The sequence below is a fragment of the Diuraphis noxia genome, unplaced genomic scaffold (assembly GCF_037042655.1).
Source record: "Diuraphis noxia isolate RWA-SAM2 unplaced genomic scaffold, SU_Dnox_SAM2 contig0002, whole genome shotgun sequence".
Lineage (NCBI taxonomy): Eukaryota > Metazoa > Arthropoda > Insecta > Hemiptera > Aphididae > Diuraphis > Diuraphis noxia.
Window position 1 is genome coordinate 54,644,726 of NW_028301712.1, and position 21,534 is coordinate 54,666,259.

The 21,534-nt window shown below is 29.7% G+C and overlaps 1 protein-coding gene and 1 long non-coding RNA gene across 2 annotated transcripts in view; one reads left to right on the forward strand and one right to left on the reverse strand.

Annotated features, from left to right (window-relative positions):
* The window catches only part of KCNQ (KCNQ potassium channel), a 280,998-nt gene that overhangs the window by 192,491 nt on the left and 66,973 nt on the right, over positions 1–21,534 (reverse strand). Inside the window, exon 2 of the mRNA XM_089219918.1 lies at positions 14,796–14,867. The gene's annotated coding sequence lies outside the window, so the exon portion shown is untranslated. The remainder of the gene's footprint in view (positions 1–14,795; positions 14,868–21,534) is intronic.
* The window catches only part of LOC149058684 (uncharacterized), a 33,638-nt gene continuing 29,039 nt past the window's right edge, over positions 16,936–21,534 (forward strand). Inside the window, exon 1 of the long non-coding RNA XR_016190537.1 lies at positions 16,936–17,204. This is a non-coding gene — a long non-coding RNA (uncharacterized LOC149058684). The remainder of the gene's footprint in view (positions 17,205–21,534) is intronic.

Consider the following 21,534-nt stretch of genomic DNA (forward strand, 5'->3'; position numbering starts at 1 on the left):
ACTTTGTCACCCATTAAAAATACTAACTTTATATGATATATGTGTTCAGTTTATCATTTAATACTCAGCGTAATAATATTCCTAACTTCCCACGACAAGATCTGGTGAATTTAGTCCCTCTAAATCTCAATTAAGGATTCTTAACTGTCATATAAAATACAGGTATAAAATTATATTCAATCATAATACATTTTTTTTCACACAATTTCAGCTTTGTATAGAAGAAATAATGTTGAAAATCAGTACTTGATAAAATAATAACTAATTACTAATTTCTTATTCATCTATATTAAATTTTGAAACCAAAGGCAACGTTTTAATAAACAAAAATATATTATTATTATTTCTATAAAAATGCTCAAAATTTGAATAAAAATATTAGGGGCCACTCATTGAGATAAATATAGCCAATAAATCCCTAGGATAGTGAAGTTAGATACTATACGTTAGGATAGTATACGATTATTTTAAAACAGTTAACTAACTTTAGAGATTACTCTCAAATAAACGAAAAATTTCATTTTTATATATTAGTCCCTATATATACTATTATACATATATAAGTATATAACAACACAAACTATATTTATTACCTTAAACTAGGTACATTCGCATAAATATAGATGACTATCATATTTTGATACCAACACGAATTTAAGATAGATTGTGCACTGCAGTGACGTAATTTTGCTTTAATAGTTTTTTTTTTTTTTTTGTCATTTGCAATTAAAAATTAGAATTACCATTTACACTGCTCGGTTTAAGTGGACAATTTCGTTCCAAAAATTAAAGTGAAAACTGAACGTAATATTTAACAGTACATTTCACTTATTAAAGGTCAACGTATAAATATCAAATTGTTGTACACGAACGCTTTTGTAATTATTATGTAAATGTGTCTTCAACGGTCGTACAACATAGTAATTATAAACTCAATTAAACGCAGTTTCAGGGTGAGAGTTTGAATCTTATTCTTACGCAGTTATTATCATACGTATCTTATTGCACTTACCACTAATTTTTAAATGCGAACGCTTATTCCGACGTAATTTTTTTTCTCATTGCGGTTTATCACCACGTCCATCGCAAAAATCGCCCAGTGTGCCTTAGACCCGACACAAATAAATTACCTTCACCCCGGCAGTAAGTTTATTATTAGAAACCTACCTCACAATAAAGTTGTGAACAATGTACGTATATACACGTAAATATAATAATTTCCATACGACGAAACTGTCACGGAAGTACAACGTATCACGCAACACTTTGAATTTCATCCCCCGACCAGAATACATTATATTATATTATTATTATTATTATTATTATTATTATTATGTTTTCGTATAATTTCGTTTTCTATTTACTCGACGTTGTTTAGCCAGCCCGGCACCCGAATATCACAGATATTATAATAATATAAATTATCGCATCGTAATTATTTCCATAACAACAAGCGGGAAAAAAACGAAATTATCCTCGCCAACTGCCCAGTCAGCATGCGATCCCCCGTGACTTCACAACGAACCAGCGCGGCAGTAACGCCCGCTTCCGATCGGCAATTCAACCTGCGACGTCAATATTTGCAGACAATTTTCGCCTACCATCCTGTAGTTACGAAATACATAAAGACATCAAACTGTTCAATCGACGTGTTTTGATTAGAGACGAACGTGTGTTCTTATGATTACATGTCTGAGTGAACAACACATCAATTTCTACATCGGTATTAATTAATAGTGATGACGATTATGATAGTTACAACGACTAATTAAAATGATGAAAATTACGATAATAACAGCAACTATAACAAAAAAAATTGAGTAAACACTGAACGTTGTTCAGTCAATATGTCAAGTAACTGAGGTAACGGGTTGATCATAACATATATTTTTAAAATATTCGCCATTTTGATGACAAGTAGGGGTACGATAAACAGTTATTACTTATATCTTGATTTGGTGTCCACCTACAAGTATAATAATTAACCTTATAAAAAACAGGTTATTATTATAACCATAATTTCATAATTTATTTGATTTAAAAGCTCGCAAATTTAGGTACCTATGATTAATGAGGAAAGCCGAAAGATCAACTTATTTAGTGGATGAAATTGGAAGTATTTGAGGGGTATTTAAAGTAAAGTAGTTAAGTTTTTTTTTTTACTAGGAAAGATTTAGACCCGAAAACACCTTCTCGAGTAGTAGTCATGGTGTTGCAAGATTGGTTGTGTGTTGTACAGAACATATACCATTAAAATACAAAACACGTTAAAGGATCGTCCTCTCAAAAATTAAAACATAGTAGACAGTGCTTTAAAGGAAATACGTCATGATATAAATCATAAAGATTTAGTCGATTCATCCAAAAAAAAAAAAAATGTTGGTATTTGTTCAAAACAATTCACTAAGATATTCGATGGTGCTTAATAAACGCTTTGCTATTGATTTCTCATTATAAACGAACAAATTATTAATGATGAAAAGTTACAGAGAGAAATTTAAAAAGCATTTGGCATATTAACCTCAAATGTTATAGATTTTGACATGATAATATATCGTTCTTAAATAAATAGGTACTTAGTTATTATTATATCACAATAAATCTTGTGCTGTAAAAGGCTCGCTGCACTCCCATTTAAGTTTATTATTGCTTTAGTCAATCAGACGCATAACAATATCACAAAACGGCGTTTGTACTGCTCGAAAGTATCGTTAAGATTCGATAATACATAAGAAAAAATCGCTTGTTTTTTGTTTCTTGATAATACAAAGATAAATAATATTGTTGACAAAAGTTACTAAATAAAATAAAATCATATCCAAGACACCTTTTATGTGGTAACTTTTAAGAACTACATTGATAAGTAACTATTGGTTTATAACAAATCGACAATCTAACATAACATATTTTGCCTGCATATCCATATTTTTTCAATTTGAATTTAACTACAACATACCATGTGCTTATATAATATACATTAAGCGTATATATACATATATATAATATGACATAAGTTAATTCTAGAATTTTAAACGATAATAAATAATCATAAGTATTGGCTTGTGTTTCAATCATGTCAGAGTTAACTTTTTATTTTTAATGTATAGTTCTGATTTGTGTCACCTTTGGGTTTAAAATCACTAAGTTTTTATGTATATTATATTTTTTTGAAAAGTGTAAATTGTTATTTTTTAAACTGTGGTTTTAAGTAAACAAACGGTTTTCTGTGTAAGAACTTAACTACTGTACCAAAGCTCAACAAATATTGTATCATACAAATAAATTATAGTCTGTGATCATAATGTCATTAAATACTATAAATAACTTATGTTTGAAACTCAAATAACGTACAAATCAAAAGCTTAAATTATAAAACACATTAAAAAGAAATAAGTATTACATTTGATTACTTACGGAAACATATTATAATAAATTCGGCAGGAACATAAAAAAAATCGTTTTCTCGTGCCACATTCGTGTGTATAGGCAATCAAAAGATCAGATATTGTGTTCAACCTACCATGAATATGCTTTATTATTTATAAAGAAAACAAATAAATGCTAAACTTATGCTTTAATAATCTAGATAAAATGTTAGATATTACACAACATAATATTTATATATTTTCAAATGACTCTTCTTTACAATTATTCATTTTTCATCTAATTATCCAAACTCCGAAAAATAATAAACTGTTAATGATATCAATATTATGTTGCAATGAATATAATAATATAATTTATAAAAACATGTTATAAGCTTTGTTAACTTAAGAAATGTATATTATAAAAAAAATAAAAATAAGAATAATTAGTTTACCAAGTTGTCAACTCAATGGCATTATTTCTAGAAGCGTGTCTCTGTCACGTACTTGACCGAAACTATTACCTTACTTATATTTTTAATACCAATATGATCGAAAAAAAATCCAAAAATGCTGGTTGTATTTTTGAAATGCCCACCGGTAGAGAACTACTATTGCATGTGCCTGTCGCGAGTAGGTGTACACGCAAAAGTAATATATTATTATTCTGGTAACTTTGGACCCCACAAACGTTGAACGATAAGACCTAGACCAGCGGTCTCAACCTTTTTGCGAACCATTAATAATGTAAAAAAAAACAACATTGACGCCCACTTACTACGGACATACAATACAAACAGTAAACACGCTCAGATAAAATAAATAGAAGAAATATAGACGTGTATCTAATCCTATGAAAATCTCGATGTTGATTCCAATAAAAATGTTCAGTCTCTTGGTATAGACACTTGACCAGTGTTCTCGGCCAAGTACAACATTGTTCGCGGCCCCCAAGGGGGTCCCAGCACATTAGTTGGGAACCGCTGGTCTAGACCATTGTCACGTAGAAGTCTCGTACGTGGATTTCTCAATCGTTAGCTGAAAGTGTTAATAGCTAGGTTACCTTTTATACATAAATGTATATTGGTTATATTGGTTGTATCTGACCTATATATATTTGGGCGTCAATATATATTTTGACCAAAATGTACCCCTCCCTTTTCGGCCAGTACTAACAGTTTTACATAATATTATTAGCTTAGTCGCATAAATTAAAAATTAGTTTTTATTTGAAAATGTTTACTTTTTTTATAATTTGCACTCTTCAATATAAGTTTAATTTCGTTCATAGTTGTTTTTTTGGAAATAAAAATAAACCAGTATGATCTTTGTTAGTTTGATATAATATAATGTAAAACGCGATCGAATCAGTTATAGTGTATGATCAAAATGTTCTGTTTGACAATGACGAAAAATTAAAAAAATACTGTGATTACTTGACTTTCAATGAATGCATATTTTTTATCAAAATTATTATTATATAGATATTATAAAATTATATTAATCCTTTTTCAACTATTGTATTAGAAACCTTAACTCTCAACATATTCATATATGCATATTTTATTGGTATTTTAAGACTATATTAATTTTTATTCGATTAATTTAATATTTTATAACAGTTTATTGCCAATTGTTTTATTTTGTAATATTTTCACATAGTTGTAGATAGTAATGTTAGTAAAACAACTACTGGACGAAAAAGGAAGGGTACATTATTGCTGAAAAGGGGCCACCCATATATTTGTGTATTCTCTGTCTGACCAATTTGTTACGGTTCTTAGCCTCGAGTTTATCGTGTATATGTAACCGATAAGCGCCAATGCCTGAACTCGGGACTATCAGTTGTTTCCCACTAAATCTTCCGTTCAGTGCAACGACGGAGATACTGTGAATATTTCGTCTATTACACGGGCACACGACTACACGGTTATTACTTATTGTACCTGACACTCGAGTCCTCAAACAGGTTGAGTACCAAGTCAAACCACAACCCGCTGACGGTTTTCGAACAATTTGCATAATTGCATAACGGGATAACTTCTCAGGAACCCAGTCCGAGCTCCTTTCCCCCCACACCAAAAACAACCCTTAATTTCAGATTGTGAATACTGTAGTTATATCTACCCCACCACCGCAGTTTGAAATCGTCGAGTGAAACTTATTTCAATACCTATCTAATTTTTGAAACGAAACGGTGATCTCTATGTTATTATATTCATCGAATTAAAAACTTGTTCTCAAAATTCTACGTAAATTAGGTCACTCGTTAGTACAATATTATTGTGTTTTGATTTTGCTCTTGAGCATAATTTGGTAAAAGTGGCTTACGGTCAGTCGGTCACAACCATATTATTATTATTATGGTACCTATATATTACTATATGAATTTCACTCGCAACCGTAAAAACATTTTATGATTTATTGTATAAATATTAAATTATACATTTATATTGGTAATTTCTAAAATATATGAGCGTCTCTAGTCAATAAGACTATAGCTATAAAATTAGATTTTGGCAGAAACAATATTAAAGTATAATTGCCTAAAAACGCATTGCACAGTTTATAAGGTACACAATTTCAAGGCATTTTAAATGTAAAATTGCGTTTTTGTGTAGTGTGTCGATCCACTTTTAAAATTTTCGTGTATTGTAAAAACTATTATTAACATTATAGGTTAAAATTGCCAAATAATCTAAAAACGGTTATAATTTTTAAATAGGTAATGTTAAATTCATTATCTTATTGTACAAATGTTATCCACGATAATATCATGGCTTACTTTTAATATTAGTTATTATAATATACAATATAGTATAATATACTACATGGATATACGACTATTATTATTAATCAATTAAACAGTAAATGTGACACATTATTATGTAAATTTAATATATTATGATGTAATCAGTTAGTGTTGCTGCTCAATGTCTCAAATATTTTAAATAAATAATTACTGAAAACCCGTAACCCATAAGCACCATTTAGGTAAGTACACGTGTGCCTGACGTACAATGTACAATAGTCCAGACACACATTAAACGATCACCAAAAAATAATAAATCACTTATCCATATGCTATTATGTGTTATTTAATTTATAATTCAGGATAATAATATGTTCATTCGCACTACGCCACGGCCGGAAATTATTTTTAAATGTTTAACATTGCTAATGTTCAATTCAATTCACTTAAGAGTCAAGATAGACATTTATAGAATGCGATCGACTTAATGATTAAATGTACAGATTTTTCAACCATATATTTTGGACTCGATACTAAAATTAAAATTTGTAAATTAATGGACGAATATGTAGTGTACCGAAATAACAAATGATGATAGTTTTTTATTTAAATTAACTTTTGTGTTACAAAAATCAAAAAATATCTATGTCTAGATAATATGTTTATGTTTTAATACTCAACTGTGAAATGAATAAAACTGTTTTTTTATTACATTTTAGATACTTAATAAATCATTAATTATCATTATCAAGTGTATTACACAATAAATCACTTTAAATTTTAAATTTTAATCGGTTTAAATATGTATTTTTTTCTACTATTACATCACAAAAATTAATTTATAAGCTAGAATAAAATTTACATGTATGTAATAAACGTTGGTACATTTGATAACAATAAAAGTGAACCTCAGAAAATGAAAAAATAACACCTCCCTCGAGATTTCTAGTGAATTTTGTTTTGAATAAAAACATTACTACGTGACCCTCAGAGGTACTACACTCTGGAGATCTAGCTTCCTATGGAAACTATATAAAATATAATCAATACGTAGGTGGTACTTTTTGATTTGCGATTTTCTATTTCGTTATTAGTGATTTATGACACAGGGTTTTCGACTAAATAACCAACATATACAAAATTAATGTACTGAAATCGAATTTAGTTTTCTTTAAAACAATAAACCATAGTTAGTAATAATTTAATACACTTTGGGAAAAGGAAACTTCAAACCACTCATAGCGATACATTTCTTACACGACTTACACTGGCCATATTCTACCATTATTCGTCTATTCATAAGTCATAACGTATATACTAGGTATAAATACTACCACCGCACTCATTTTTAATCAAATATTCGGGGCATCGACCGTTGGGTACCTAGATAAATTGTATTTGGTTAGGATAACATCTAATAACGTAGTGAAAAGGACACTATAAAAACTTTTACTTAACAATTACATATGATTTAAGCGCAGATATATGCTTGTACGGCTGCACGAAGTATCATTAGTACATTTCATTTATTTGGGTTATTAGTTGTTTACTATATACTATACAGTTTGGGAAAATTAGTGCTAACACTCTAACAGAGATGTGCCACCAGAAAAAAAAACATTAAACACTGTTCGTTTTTTTCGCAATCAAGTTTACTAATTATATGAAACCAATAAATTCGTGCTATAAAATTAAATAGGTACCTATCAGTTCTTGTTTTTATCCAAATGATTACTTGGTCGAAAAATTAAATACTCTCAAAGTTTGATTAACTCGACCTGCAAATAAATTGGCACTATTAAATATCGCATGGACGATAGCCAAAAATCCGCTACGGTTAATTGTGGGTCTTTTACGCGAATATGTTGTGTCATAAAAGAACCGAAAGTTGCCAAAACAAAAAATTAAATCGTACACCGCTGATTTTACCACGGAGACTCATCAATTGCCTCAACCAAAGCAATCCATTTAAACCGTCGTCGAGAAAAACCTACATTTTTCAAGACGGTAACCGACTTTTCGAACTTCGATTTCCTTGATGATTTTTGTTATTCTTATACACCTACGTACCAATATACATATATATACATATATATACACCAATAATCAACATCGTCACATAAATATATGGAGGTATATTATAATAATATTATAATACGTCTACGCTTTGTTATCGACTGCATGCGTATAACTTACGTGTCGTAGTGTTGCAATTTCAGACCTGAGGCTGATTTTAATGGCCCGCGATCTGATCAGAAGCAGAAATTTTTCAACAAACGTGGTGGGAGTATGATAGGCGTAATCAATATCTATTGAAGATGCATTCGTTGGAGATTTACACACGGTCGAGCAGTGTACATCATGTATCTAAGTGATGATATCGTATTGTTTTATCATTTATTGCCATATTATGTACTTATACGCAAAACTCCAAATTACATATTCCACAAACTGAATTCGTATTATATTTGCTGTAGATCGCATCGTGCGTGCTGGTTATCCGTGGCGCGTTCACTGCGTCGGTAGAAAACATTCAAAACTTTGTTCGCTGTCGAATAGCCTGTGTTTCTTATTTTATAATGTTGTGCTATGATCTAACACGGACAGTGTCGTTGCACATTATAATAATAGCTACGATCGAGAAGAATGCTAGTCGCGGGCAAACTACCTATCGCTACTGTTACAGTAACAGCCGTTGTGATCAATTGCCCCTGTCGCAATTATACACGTCATATGACCTTTGGTGGTGTGCATTATTGCCTACTTATTAAACAAGAACCGTTTGCATAACTTCAAAACTACCCAATTTGAACCGAAAACGACCCGTCGCGCTACCGCCGTCACCGTAGTAAAACAATAATCGTTGCCACGTGATTAATGCGTTGTGTGTGCTCGACCGGCGGTGGCAGCACAACTATACGGCTCTCCCGCGGCCCTCGGCGAGACGTCACTCACATTATTATTTTAACGAGCCATTCATCACACCGAAAGGACCTCGCGTCTCACCTCCTTCGGTTGCCCACCCGTCGCACACCATCGTCCCCGTGAATACGCCACAGATATACCGCGTGGTATATACCTTTCCCGATCGTCACAGCACGAAGCTCAATCGTATACCGCTGCCGATTACAATAAAAACACTGGAACATTTTGGATTTTGGTCCGTTCCGGTTCCTAGAAGAACAATCTTTTCTGTTAAGGGTTTCAAAATACTTTAACCAGTTTCGGTATAGTTCGATAAAAATGCAATTAGTACCGACTCTCAAAACGTAGATTAGAAAAATATTAAAGTCATGCGCTATTATTATAAAGGTACCTGCGGTGATGTTTCAGATCGAATAGTTTCGATATTTTGGATCGATTTAAGTCCGTGTAGGAACGCTATTTATACTACACTATCAATCCACCCTCGCAGGGTTCACACTTCACATATAATGACACGCAGTCGTGAACGTATGTGGGTATGATATATAGAACGGAAGTATCATGGTATGATGTTCCTTCCGGCTACTTGTCGATGTCAACACAACCTGCGGCGCGCGGCGCCACTTCCACGTGAACTTGAAATAGAAAATATACATATTTATGAGTAAATGAATCGAGAAGTTGTCAGCACGGTGAAGACTTATTGCTTGCCAAAGCGAGGTGACTTGTATAATTTTTACTATGATTTTGTGCGTGCATATATGCTATAGGGCGTAGTGGTACGCACGATAAACGGTTGAGATTTAAATGTAAAACGCAAACGAGACACGATAATACCACTAGATAGTGTCTCCTTGAAAACGAATAACGAGGATGAGGTTGCGTTGGCGGTGTCTCAGACATAACGTTGCTCTTTTTCATTTTAATGTGTTATTTCATTCTCTTTTTTTTTTTATACCAAAGCTTCGAACAACACACAATATCTGAAGGATCACAAGGCGAGTTTTCAGACACAGAAAAAAAAAAAAAATTAACATGTCTGTTTAAGAAAGCATTCTATTCGTTGCACGATCTCAAATAATATTCTTCTTAAATATTATTCCTTTAGAATTACAATTATTTTGTTCGTTTGATGTTTTTTTTTTAAACAAATGAGATTGCAAATAGGTTACGTCCACGACACTAGTATTATAATTAAGAAAGTTTCCCGTAACCAGATTTACTTAGTAGTTAATTATTATAAATTATAGATTTACATTTATCATATAATAATTATGCTTAACTATTTTCTTTGATGTACCTACTATGTAATACAAAGTAAAGAAAAATCTCAAATGTTATCTCTTACACAAATATTTGAATCCAAATAAGCATTTAAATATATTCAAAAGTATAATAAACTACAAATAAGATTAATTTCAATTGACTTTTAACTAGAGAACTATTTTATATGTTCCAAAGTATCTTGATTCAAGGAACAATAAATTTAGTACTTGCAAAAACATGAATAGTTTTTTAAGAAAATAATTTTATACGAAGATAAAAATAATGAGTGAGAACACATATATAATATTTATAAGGTTGGGTTCTTAAATCTATCGTTCAAATCAAAACCCAAAACTCAATTTCAATGAAAAAATAGATGAAAGATAAATGTAAAATCAAAACTATCAATACTACATCTATTCCCTCATTAAAAATGCACATGGGGCACCTTAAAAATACGAGAGAAGGAAAAAATTATAAGTTTTCATGCAATTTAACTTACGCGTCCATATCGCTTTCACACTAATATTTGACGACATAATCGGAAATAAAATTAATTCTTATAGTTCTATACATATTAAAACAACTCATTTAGTAATATTATATTGAAAATTTAAGTATTATCATTATAATAGGAAAACAAAAAAAAATATTAATTATATTAAAAAGTAAAGAAAACTGAACCTTGTTAAGAGTGTAAGGGGAATCACACTGTATATAGATCATTTATCGGGGCAATGAACTTTGAAGGTAGTTATTGGAGGAATTTATTGATTTTAAAATGATATGCACAAAAAAGTATTTATTTTTTGTCATCATCACATTTTAGGATTATACAATTTGTACACTTGTCTTAATTCTGTTTTAAGGAATAAATTTGGTACTTCAGGTGAAGGAGGTAGGCTAAGACTTTTCGCTTAGGTATCTAAAATGAAAAAATGAAGAATATATAAATGAATTACTCATGACGAAGTGTTTCCGTTGGGACGCCACATCACTTTGTTATTTTAAATTTATCAATTAAGCTTATAACACAGCTTTTTACACATGGACAAATAAAAAATCAATAGATATAAATATATCATAAAATATCGTTAGGAATAATGGCTGACCGTCACAATCATTTTTCGTATGAAATAATTTATCGTTTAATTTTAATTTAACACAATTATATTATCACAATGACTTACTCAATAACGATACACCTAATATACAAAAGACCGAAGTCCATGGTATGTTTTGAAGTTTATAATAACACGATTAGGTTCATAAAAATGTATGCCTGACGTGAATATTTTTCTAATTTATTTTCATTTTAAAACTGTTCGATATTCATCCGATGCCCGTGATGTGAACTTCTTGTTGATTACGAAATAATAAAAACTATCTATTAAATTTTTTATTTACCACGGAGGCTGATATTGAACTTTATTTTATCAGCTTCTAGTATAACTATGATAGCTAAACAATTATCAAAATATAACAAAGATAATAAAGATATACATTACAAAATAATATTCGTGCAACATTGTGATTTAGATGGTGATAACTAAGTGTCATATAAAATAATAATGGTTAGATAATATATAGCCCATTAAAATTTACAGTTATAGATAACGTATTTGATAATTAATATTATTATAATATAACTGATGAAGAAAAAAATATTGGACTATGAAATAAGTTGTTTGTTTAGAACAGTTGTGAGGAGCGTGATTAGAGGATTAACTAATGAGGAAAGCGCAGAAATAAATTTAGCCAACGACGTATCACCAGTGTGGCTATTAGGTAATGGGATAGTATTGGAATCAGCGACGGAGGCATAAGAAACTTTACTTTGGGAGGGTGAGGAGGGAAGTTTTGAGATGATGAGACAAAAGTATAGTATTCGAATTTTGCGGTTTTGAATACTGAACTTAAAAACGCATAACGACCTTTGATATGACTTTAAGAGGACGCCACACCCGCATGTGTTGTCTCCGTCGTACAAGTGCGTAGCATAGCAAATTTTATGCTCAGCAGATCACGATTATCTCCGTTAATTTAAAATTTAGAGTGAATTGACTTATTATAAAAATTAAAGGCAAGATTATTACCGAGGGCATCTCATAGGTTTTTTATTATATTTTAATTTTTAAACGAGTTATGAGTATTTTTAGATATAAAAATAATTTACAATTTTAAAATACTCATAACTCGGTTTAAAATTAAAATAAAATAAAAAGCTTATGAGATACCCTCGGTAATAATCTTACCTTTAATTTTTATAATAGGTTAATTCACTCTAAATTTAAATTAACGGAGCTAAACGTGATCTGCTGAGCGTAAAATTTGCTATGCTACGCATTTGTACGACGGAGACAACACATGCGGGTGTGGCGTCCTCTTAATAAGTATGGATAAAAATATTACATTTAAGTTTTTTTTTTCATTTTTATCCTTCTGTATTATATTTTTGAATGTGAAAAACAACAAAAGAAATTTATAGATAATACATTTTGTAAATATAGGCAAAAGTAAGAATTTAGTACTAATAATACCATTAAAGTTGTAGCAAAAAGAAAACTTTCAACAATGTTAGCCAAAGCGTAATATCGATTTTTTTTTTAACAAATACATTTTATTACCGAAGAAAATTGTTTGAAATATTTATTAAACCCCGTTGAAATTTAAATAAAAACGTTTTCAATTTTAAATTCGAAATGGAACACAAATAAGTATATGGTTAAAATGCTTAAATTTTTCATGAAATATATTGATCGTCGTAGAGACTTTTGAAACCAAATATCAATGCAATTCCTTCTTGGGTCTATCAATGAATTTCACGTTTCTTGTCAACTCTCGTAAATGCATACAGAGTAATTCACCAAGCATACTTACACCCTCTTTTTTCTTCAATAATGCAGTAATTTAAAATCTGACGTATGGACATCTTAAAAATATGTTCTTAAAAACCATATTATTTTAAAATTCTCGAGATATTTTGTACTACTTAAAAAGAATCTTGTGAAGATATAAACTTCTGTTTTTCAAATGAGGATCCTTTTTCAATTGTAAATTATTCAGTCTGAAATTTGACTATTAGAATTTAAATTCGTACCAGTAGTTTTTCTATTATTCAACTTTGTGTCCTAAGAATAAAAAGTCCATGTTTTTTTTGAAGATAATACGAGTACTGTGGTTATTTAAAAATTGTACCGTGTTTAACATTTTTTATTTTAAATTTTTCAGCATATAACTATTATAGTTCATTATAGTTCGACAGTTATGATATTATACAAATATAATTAAAGTTTATGTGAAATTAATAAATATACTATATAAATGATAAATGATATAGTAATTAAAATTAATCTATCGCATTAGTAATTTTTGTAAAAACGACCATAGTATAATAAATACTAGTTCCAATATTACACCGATTTTATATTTTTGTAAAACTATTTTTGAGTAATATAATCAAGAACTATACTCTTTTGAATTTTGAATTAAATAATCTACAGTAAAGGGGGGTGGGGGTTCTCATTTGAAAACCTGAAGTCTATATCGCCAAAAGACACTCCTTAAAAATAAAAAAAAAATTTAAAAATTTAAAAAATATTGTCTGAGTAGTATTTAAAAAATTCGAAATCGAAATTGTAATGAACTCATAACTAAAGGAAAAATGGGGATGAACACGTTTAGTGAATAACTCTGTAAAAAAATAAAAACAAAATAACATGTAATGTCGGAATGTTAAATAATTCTAGATGTGTTCTGACGTTTCAAGTCATTTTAAGAACGTGACGATGGCTAATCGCTTTTCAAACTTAAAAAGAAGAAAAAACTCAAATACGCCTCGGTGACCCAAGTACCAAAAGCACGATGCAATTCCCACGAGATGAAAATCTCAGCCGCTTAAAAAGAAAAACCCGACACCGAGATCCCATGTAAACAAATTACAATTCAATTTCAACTTTACCGGAAAAATATGACACATCAGATCGTATTTCTTTACTATATATTATGTCGTTTTTGACATGATAATAGTGCATAATATTATAGTTTATTGCAAGAAGTACAAATCATATACATATATATAAACCGCTACTAGTAAATGGATACTAAATACTTTTGGAAAAATTGTTATTACTTCTCCCCGAGAGGACATAATTTACATTGATACTATGTTTTTCATTGCGAATAAAAAAATGTAAATGTCAAAATGATTTCACAAAATTATCAATTTTAAATACCTAATAAATTTCCAACCATATCGATATTCGATGGTCTATGATGACCTACTGTTTTTAAAAATTTTTTAATACATAAGTGCTTTTAACATTTGTAAATAATAGTTATAATATATTGTAGTAAACGGTGTTGTTATTACAAGTAACATCATAAATTAAAATCGTCGTCGGTTGTTAGCTCAATATTGTATAGTGTGCATTATATTTTGAATAATAACAATGATGCGTACATGAATGTTATATATATATACTTACGATGTTTGATCGATTGTTACGTAGTTATTTTTTGTATGTGGTTGATTCCACTTTGAGCAGTTGAATAAACACCTGAAAATAGTATAAAACTACATTATTAACAATGACAAAGTAATCTTGAATGAATAAATTGTATGAAAATATATCTTATTTTAATATTTTTTCTTATTTATCGAACTGTAAACATTCAAAAATACTACATATAGTTAAAACAAATGTTAAAAAATTTTCATGATATTCAGTCAATAAAAATTTAATTACCATCTAGAATACAGTTTTTAATATTCAGATTACTTATAATAATATGAATAACACATCTACATACCAGATGTAAATAATATTTTTTTAAATAACTAAATTATTTTACAGTTATAGTAATGTATAATATATTTTGATATTAATGCCTTTTTAGATAAGTTTTTTTTGTTTCTGTGCTTGGCTTATCCTTTTTCGAAAACTATATTAATGGTGTTTAAAAAAGGAGTTCGTTTATTTAAAAAAAATGTAATCTTACAGATATAATATACATACTAATAAAATAAAACAAACTACATATTATAACTATATCATATTAATAAATGTAGGTACTATACTGACTTATACATATAAATAATATCATATTAATAACTGATTGGTGGTAGGACAGAATGAAGGGGTAGGTTATATTATTAGTTTGGATTAGATTTTGTTAACATTCATTCTCCAAAATCTATACTCTAAGAAGCCAGTTACCTAGTTAATGTGTTCTTTAAGATAATTGGATTGTGGTTTTAAAGGATTTTTTTCAAAAGACACTTAATTTTGCCATCTGCATAAGATGCTCTGAGATGGCACTATTGTTGAGTTGATCTGCAATATGATCGTATATTTACTACATAAGAATGAGGTTAAATGAAATGAAATACAATTTTTGTTTTCATAATATATAATTTAAACAATCTTTTGTTAAATAAAAAATAACTATCACGAAATAAAAAAAATTTGGTATTACAATATTGCATAATATTATGTAAAACAACCGGGTGGCTTGGCTTTTTCAAACTAAATTTAGGACAAAGCTCTTTAAACTCTTACGTTTTTTTTATTTCTATTATTCACGCACTCAAATTTCAAACGCTTACAAGCATATGAAATCCACAAGTCACAAAGTTATAGCTAATTTATTTTTATTATGATATACAATGATAAAAAATATTATCTAAAAAATAAGACGTTACTAAGTGCATTAAAATAATTAGATTCAGAAATATTTAATAATAACTAATTAGTGTAATATGAATCTGATAAATATATAATCTTTTACTAACTATTGTTAAAAGGTTTCTTTGTAAATGAACAATTATTAATGAAAATATTATCAACAGAGTTATTAATAATTTAAAAGAAAATCAAAAGTGAAATAAAACAGTTAGGTATAAATCAAATAGTAGCATTTTGATTTCCAAATTCAAACTTTATATACATTTTTGATGACAAATCAAACACATTTGGTTAAATATAAAATTTGATTCATTTCACTGCTGAAATCAAAGTATACAAATTAGAATTTTACAAAAAAATTGCTACAAAGAAAAAAAACAATGCAAAAACTACAGACCTTTTTTTAAGTCTATAAAAAAAATTGTGACAAAAACGTGTGACGAACGGTATACGTTTACATAATAATGTATTTTTAAGTATTACTTATGCATACTAAAGAAATTATTTTTATTATACATTAATCTTTCTAAAATTGTCTCGAGTTTTTAGAATTAATCACACCGCCGAGATCTCTAATAATATTTGGTCAGCCAACGACCGGCTCACAGTCATAACACTCATAACCAGTCGTCGCTATATGTATAATATTATTTCACTGGCTATTTTGAACTCGGTTTTCTTGACTGCAGCAGTCCACATAAAATATGACATTTTTCAGTTTCGATTTTGCACGGTATTCAGTTTATTATCGTTGACCGCTTCAACTTCACATAATTTAACACTGTTGCGTTGCTCACCAATGTAGGTAGGTATAGGTACCGCATAAAACATAACTAAAACATTCTCCGTTGTTGCAAATAGTTTCGGGTATGCGCGTCAACACGCGATAACTAATTACTGCTATTGTCTAAACGGTCAAAACTATTTACGTACACACGTTTCGCGGCGGGGAGAAACAATTCTCGAGTGTAAACAGTGAATACACTCGAAAACTCATCATCAATAACCGCGTTCGGATAATACCACAATATAACCGCGTAAACCTACCTTCAGTTACAACGTGGCACGCGGATGTCCGATAAGGAGCTCGAAATCTGCCGTCGACGGTTTATTCCGTAGGTTATAGTTATACGTCATGACGAAGTATTTGCTATTTTCGAATTTTCGACGGTCGACTGGTGTGTGCGGACAGAGGGAAGGTTAGTCTAGGTAATTATCTTATATAATTATATTAATTAATTGTATAGGTACGCTTATTATATAATCACGCACTCAAAGATTGTAGAAAATGCGTAGAAGATGTGTACCGTAGAACACCTTCACCACTCGATGGCATTTTAACATATTTATTTATATGATATTATATTTACATATACATATATACTAGCTGAACCCGTGCACTTCGTGGCCCGTTAAAAATCCTACTTCTTATATGTCTCAAACTGTGTGTTAAATTCGTTACCTGTGATCATGCTAGCAGTATATTTTAGATTCTGAGCGGAGCGATGAATGTATTGATTTTACCATGATGTGTGTTTTTTTTTGTGTCTGTCATCACGTTTTGGGGCAGTAAAAGTGCTTCGATTTTTTACTTCAGTACCTCGTTCGATCAGAAGATGAATCTAGTTGGTACTTTGGGGGGGTCAAAAGTGAAAAATTCTTAATACTTTTCTAAATAATCGAGAAAAACAAACTAAAATTTAAAGGAAAAACAGGAATTTTTACGCACACTCATTTTTCGACAAAATCGATTTTGGTTTTTGATGTAACTTTAAAACAAATGACCATAGATACATGACATTTTCACCGAATGTTTATATATGTATATTTTATCCACCATGAAATTTTCAAAAAATTTTGACTTAAGTTGAACTATTCATATGCGATTTTCAATCATTATTAGTTTTTTTTAAATTAATATCGATAAAAATTTATTTTTTAGGCAGCAAAGCTTGAAAATTTAATACATGGCTTCTATCATATTTTTACAATAGCATTTGAAAAATAAAAGAAATGCGTAGTCAACATTTTTTTTTACAAGCATTCAAAGTTTGAATTTTAACAACATATGTAAAAATCACGAAAATCACGAAAATTCGCAAATTATTTTAAACTAGAAATTCATAAATTTTTTTCTTTTTAAATCTAAGATTTGAAAATTTTTAATAATCTATAATATATCCTAGACAGATAAACCGTTTTCGCTCAGAATCGTTTTTCGTATACAATGATATAATATCATTGGATTCAAATTTAATTCCATCCATTACAGTAACCCACTTGTAACCTACTGTACAGCAGAGCGACATCCACGACTTACCCGCTTTTTATACATATAGATACACAGTGGTTAAAATATAATAAATAATAATCTCAAGACGATATTCAATTTAGTTTATCATTATGTACATTTATCCGTTTTATCGAGAAAAGTCTGACAATTCAAATATTCAAATGAATGATATTTAGGCCTGTTATCTTTTGACTTAGCCTATCTTCTACACATAGGTCTACAGGGACAACATTTTGTACTATATATATAATGTCACCATTCAGCTTACGCATTGAGCGCGTCATTTGAGCGGCTGTGTTTATGGTTTCGTATGGAGGTTATAACATTGTATATTGTATAGAAGGACGGCGGAGATTTATTTTTTATATCCTCCTGAAACTAATATTGAAAACGTTGATACCTTGACATACCCGTAATGCAATCAATTTTCGGTCGAATGACGCATGTAAATATGTGGTACTATATGACGCTATCCGTGAAACATTTTAGCTACCTACCTACGCTAAACCGTGTTTTCCAAGAAAAAAACACTTCATTTTAGAGCCGAAAAAGCTTTCCTGTTCCGGCTAGAATTTGAAAGGAAACAAAATGTTATGTGACATAAAAATACCTATCACTAAATAGATTATGACTATATGCCTAAAAGCGTCTTATATTGTGACATCGATGTGGCTGCGCACGCATAATAATGATGCTGTATCGCCAAATTACAATGACTCCTGAAATCAATGTCACGAGTTTACTGCACTCATTCAGTCTACATACCGCGGAAATGGGTAAAAAAAAAATGCGCCTACTAGAATCGGAACACCGATTGCTAAAGTACCTATATGTCTTCCGATTCAAAGCGTAATACTGAGGGTTTTTTGATATTTTTTTTTTTTTCATAACCGAGTGGACTAAAAAATAAAATGGAAATTCGTTAACCCGTCGACCAAAAAGGTGTACGATTTAGTAGAGGTATCGTACATATATGTGAGTAAGGTATGATTATGATGATCATGACGATTATGGCGGTGGTGATGATAATAGTAGCGACCGAAGGAAAAACATTTGTCCGTATGATATTATCATTCTCGGATATACCGATCGATGCGAACACTTGTCTGTATGTATTGTGTATAGAGTGTAGCAGAAAGTATTGGGACACATAATTTATAGAATTTCTTATTAACTGAACAAAACATTATAACGTTTAATGCAATATGAGTGCGATAATTCTATTATTATTTAGCTCTAACAAAACAAATCAGTATAATATTGTTTCAAGTGATGGGTATTATCACAGTTTCATTACAATATTATATTATTTAAAATCATTCTAAAGTGATACCAAACATGATCCTTTCAGCTCAACGTCTTATCTGAAATTAAATTTCTACAAGTTAAGATGCGGAACCGAAAAATGTGCACACACGTCCCGTGCAAACTCGTTCTAATAACTCAGCTGTTTTGCATTTCTCAAGTCATGCGAGTCTTCGCATTTGCTCGAAAAATCAAAAAAACCGATTTAATAATTATTTCACATTGTACCGCAACAACCTAGCAGTTCGCTTCAGTTTTCAAACAAGCCCGACTGGACTCAACTTATTGCTTAGAGCCGTCCAAATAAAGCGGAATCATCGATAAATCTGTCTCATACTGTACATACTGAGCCGTATACCTACTATAATTATAACAATATGCATTACAACACAAACACCTTTTGTATGCATGTAATATGGTATATTATATATAATATTATAAACTATTATTACTATTTACGGAGGTAGGCTATTCTATATATATACTATAATGGCGAGAGGACAGTCGTTAATGCGCGGAGAAAAACTGCATAATATTCTACCTTTTTTTATATGCCCTTGCTGGTGTATTTATACATAATATGTATATATAATATAATGCGTGCTGGTTAGGTAGAATTGGCCATTTGAAATGTGTGATACATTTTAAGACATTTTACGACTTACGATTTTGATTTGTTGATTGAACGTAGACGATAATATTAAATGCTATTATGAATCGTTTTAAAGCGATTCCACCGTATAATCCCGATGACATTTTATGGCTGGCTGAGCATTGATAATATTATTATTATCTTATTCGATTCGAGACGAACGGCTAACCATATTACCGTACACAGTAGCTGTAGTTAATATCATTACGATAATACATTTTTAATTTTAATTCGTTAATTATGTTATCATATTTTTGTTTTGAGCTTTCCAACAAGAAATTTGCGCTATTATGCCGTAAAAATTCAAAAAAAAAAGCGTGAAAGTGAATATCGCTCTGCTGTACTGTATGTTACAAGTGAGTTACTGTAATGGATGGAATTAGATTTGAATCCAATGATATTATATCATTGTATACGAAAAACGATTCTGAGCGGAGACGGTTTATCTGTCTAGGATTTATTAAAGATTATTATTACTTATTATTAATACTTATTAAAATAATTGACTTTCCGGTGGACATTTGTTTTTTTTTTTATAAAGTTAGACAAACTTATAAGGAATCTTGAATTAAATTTTCAAATCTAAGATTTGAAAAGAAAATTTTTTATGAATTTTTAGCTTAAAATAATTTGCGAATTTTCGTGATTTTTGCGTATTTTGTCAAAATTCAAAATTTGAATTCTTATAAAAAAAAATTTTGACAATGTATTAATTTTATTTTTCAACTGCTATTGTAACAATATATTAAAAGCCTTATATTAAATTTTCAATTTCAATTAATACATTTTATCGATATTAATTTTTAAAAAACTAATAATTATCGAAAATTGCATATGCATATAAATAGTTCAACTTAAGTCAAAATTTTTTGAAAATTGTATGGTGTATAGAATATATTTATATAAATATTCGATAAAAATTGCATGTATCTATGCTCATTTGTTTTAAAGTTACATCAAAAACCAAAATTGATTTTGTCGAAAGCTGATTGTGTGTAAAATTTGCCGTTTTTCCTTTAATTTTTAGTTTGTTTATCCCAATTATTTAGAAAAATATTGAGAACTTTTACTTTGACCCCCCCCCCCCAAGTACCAACTAGATTCACTTTCTGATCGAACGAGGTACTGAAGTCGAAAATCGAAACATTTTTACTGCCTCAAAATGTGATGACAGACACAAAAAAAAACACACACACATCATGGTAAAATCAATACATTCCTCGTTCTGCTCAGAATCTAAAAATTAATGAAATTCATAAAACATTATATTATAATAACAACTAACCGGA